Source organism: Poecilia latipinna, unplaced genomic scaffold (genome assembly GCF_001443285.1).
Source record: "Poecilia latipinna isolate Pla-1442-1.1 unplaced genomic scaffold, P_latipinna-1.0 Scaffold2189, whole genome shotgun sequence".
Taxonomy (NCBI): Eukaryota; Metazoa; Chordata; class Actinopteri; order Cyprinodontiformes; family Poeciliidae; genus Poecilia; species Poecilia latipinna.
The window spans coordinates 91,467-95,295 of NW_015114805.1; the positions used below are offsets into that span (position 1 = coordinate 91,467).

The window sequence follows — 3,829 nt, forward strand, 5'->3', positions numbered from 1 at the left end:
AGCATCACATCTAGAATTGAGCGTCACTGTGCCAGTTAGCATCACAGCTCCAGTTGTCATCGCAGCTAGCATTGAGCATCACAGCTCCAGTTAGCGTCACAGCTCCAGTTAGCGTCACAGCTCCAGTTAGCGTCACAGCCAGCATGACATTCAGTTCTCTGTTTTCACAACAGCGCTGCTGCTGCTGCTGCTGCTGATCCTCCCAGCAGGTTTCCATAACCTCAGGCTGCTGTGGGTCGACCAGAACCGATCCTCCTGCTCAGGTTCTACTGACACCACCAGTAACATGCGCTGAAACCACATGTTTACATACACCAAATGAAAACACGCATCCACAACTCAAAGAAAGTTAAAAAATCTCTAAAAATGTTCTGGCATGAAGCCCATAGAAATAATTTTGGAGATTCTGTCCTGAAAGACGTTTGGATGCTAAAATGTGGATTTGTGTTTTTATTGGGGGTATGTAAAATTCTGGCTTCAGCTGTGTATTCAGGTGGATTTCTGCGACCTGCAGCAGATGGACTAAAACATTTCAAACATTCCATCGGGAATCCATCTGGTTTCAGGGCAAATACTCCTGGTTCCGGTCGGTAATATCTGCTGGGATCAGCTTTTGGACCCGACCCACGCTGACCCATTCAGGCGGTATCTGTTGGTTCTACTTTTAGAAACGGTTCAGATCCGGGGAGGTTTCCGACCTTCAGGTCCAAAACATAATCAATGAAGAAGCATTAGGGTCGTAAAGACAGGGTAACTGAAACGGATCCCTGAGGAACTCCAGGCCCGTTTGGGTTATTCAGCCTGACTGGAGAGAAAATATGGAAATTCACTTAGTCATGTTTTCACCATGTTACTCATTCATTCATAAATGTCACAGTTCCAATCTAAGTATTTAATTAATCGGCAAGTGTGTTTACTAACTAAATATTTAGTTTTTCTCTGACAGGCTGTAGAACCAGAGCAGAACCCGATCGGTCGGATCTGCAGCTTTGGTTCCGCCTGATGATGTTCTGAACTCAGGCGGTCCAGAACCGCCCGGGTCACGGAGGGGTCACGGTGATGGCTGACGGTGTGTCTGCATTCCTGCTTTATGACGGCTGATCGCCTGTAAAAACGCCTCTAGACGTCCATCTTGGCACGTTTCCATGGCGACTGCTGTATGTGTTGGCAGGCGGGAGGCGACTGCGGCTCCAGGAAACGTTTTTCCTGGAGTTTCTGGTCCGTTCAGCGGGACGGCTGGTTGGATCGGCCTGTTCAGACGTGAACCGGAGCCGACAGACTTCTGGGAACATTTCAGTTCATCTCAGTTCAAACTGGTTTTTTCTCCAGGAGATGCTGAGGCTTCAAAGCAGCTCTTTGTCCACAAGCAAGATGCAGGAAGCCGTAACCATGACGACGCGTCTCATCTTTCACTGCCAGCCACCAGGAAGTTCAGGCTGGTCGCTCCGGCGACCAATCAGAGGCTGGCGCTGCCGTGATGTCACAACGGGGGTCAGTTTGTGTTTCTGTCACCGACAGGAAGCTGAAGTGACAGAACCAGCGGGGAGGGGGTGGGGGGTGTTCTGGTCCATTCATCTTCCTCTCATGACTCCATCCTGCAGAGCTTCAGTGAGGAAGAGGAGGAGGAGGAAGAGGAGGAGGTTGAGAGTGACAGATGAATGAACATCTGTCAATCAGCCGCCATTATTCTGTTTGTTTGCAGGAAAACGCGTCCGGACTCATCCAGGCTCGACCGGGTCGGCGGTCAGAACCGGCCCGCTTCGCCCTGGAACCGGTCCAGAAACTGCTCGGTGTTTCAGGCGCGTCTGCAGGCCAGACCTGCTGGCTGCTGCTCACATATTTCCCTCAAATCCAAACCAGATCCTGGACTTTGCTCATCAGTCCCACAACATCCAGCCGCTGGACTCAAACAGCCTCAGATTTCCTGCAGTCAGTGAATGCACCACAGCTTTGGACTTGCTGCATTTCCCGCCTCCTTTTTCTAAAGTTTTCTTTTTTTAAGTTTGCACATTTGAGAAATGGAATCCCTTCTAACATGTGGACATGTTTCAGCCTGATGGGATTTACCTGATCAATAAAAACTCTTCCAGGTTGCAGGTGTTCAGCAATCAGATCAGATATCAGCCTTTACAAAAGGTTCCCTCTTTTTATAAACCCAACTTAGCAGATTTAAAATCAGAGAAAAATGACTAAATTAGTCAAATTAAACATAAAAGTACAGATTTATGGATGCAGAAACCTTTAAGTGAGTCGAGGGCCAGAAGCACAGCCCTGAGGGACTCCTCAAGCTACCATGTGGCGCCTCAAACAATAAAAAATATCAGTAACTCTGTTTCTGATAAAACAGTTTGTTTCAGTTAAAGAAAAGAAAAATATAAAATTATGCAAATAAAATGAATGAAACCTTTAGAAATCAGTGAATGTGCCACTAAGATGGTTTCACAGGATCCGCCAAATTTCTTTGTTCGTCATTTTTTCATTTTCAGTCGCTTGATTGAATTGTAATATGCACAGACAGACAGTAGGAGGCGCAAGAGCACCTGACCTTTTCCCTCTGGACAAAAACAGCCACCTGAAGAAACATTTTTTCCAGTGTTTGTGGCTCAAGAGAGAATCTGGCTCCTGATCTGAAATAAGAAAATCTGCATGATATTTAAGCTGCTCTGGCTTTTTATTCATCTGCCCACAAAATGTCTGCGCAGCAAAATTCCCCCTTTAACATGAGCATATTTATGAATCAATCAACTTTTTTCACTAAATCTTTTATTTGAGTCACATGCAGGCTGCTTCCTGTCGTCCCAGACTGGACCACTAGATGGCAGTGTGAGGCGCTAGCAGCACCTTTAAATATCTTGCTGCAAGTTAAAACTTAGTTACAGATTATATGAGTAAATAAATTCATAAAAGTTGTTTAACAGCAGATCTGCCCGGTGGATCAGCTGCAGTAAAATCTGAATTTCCTTCGGGATTAAATTAAATTATGCCGGTAAATAAATGTCAGGCTCTGACTCAATCTGTTAATCAGTGACTCGTCCTGCGACCTCAAGCTAATTTCAATGTGAAATCAAAGTCATTCAGAGACCAAAAGAGGAGAAAAGTTGAAAGTTTAGAGAAGAGGAGAAAGAAACTCATTGATCTGCTCAAAACCAGCAGAGATCCAGAACACCAGCCCGTCAGAACCAGCAGAATGTATTATTTTACAGCCTCAAATCATCTGGAAAATCTGGAAATTTGTTGGTTTTGTTCATATTAAGCAACTTAAATTTGCAGAACTCATCTACTTCAATAAAAGTTCTTCCTTTATTTCTGTGCGTGGAAAAACTTCTGATCTCTGCAGATTTCGGCCGTTTCTCCACTTACTGGTGGCAGACATGTTGGCGGCTCGGTCCGGCGTCACGACCCAGGCTGGGAGCGCCCAAAGCGGGGAGAGGGAGTCAGTAGAGAGACCCGCAGCTCCGACCGGTCCGAATCCCGCAGCTGGCTGCGCTGAATGCGCCTCCGATCTGCGCAACGATGGGAGTCCCCGAGCGGCCCCGAGGGGCGTTCAGGAACACTCGGACGACAGATTAATTTATGATTTATTGTTCAACTCTGCTGGAACCGAGAGACCGAGAGGTGCTGAAAGTTAAACCTGCCATCTATAAAAATACTTAAAAACCAGATTTAAAACTTTTTACAGATAATATTAGATTTTTTTCTTTAATAATGACTTTCTTGAATTAAAAACTTGGTGTCATAGTAATAGATATATACGGGATTGACAGGAAATTATTTATTTGTGTGCTTACTGCAGTCATCCATCAGGTGACCCAAAAGCAACCAGAACCAA

General features: G+C 45.5%; 1 protein-coding gene across 1 annotated transcript in view; it reads right to left on the reverse strand.

The window, feature by feature from the left end:
* The window catches only part of exoc3l2b (exocyst complex component 3-like 2b), a 42,622-nt gene extending 39,122 nt beyond the window's left edge, over window positions 1-3,500 (reverse strand). Inside the window, exon 1 of the mRNA XM_015017793.1 lies at window positions 3,361-3,500. The gene's annotated coding sequence lies outside the window, so the exon portion shown is untranslated. The remainder of the gene's footprint in view (window positions 1-3,360) is intronic.
* Window positions 3,501-3,829: the final 329 nt, after the last annotated feature.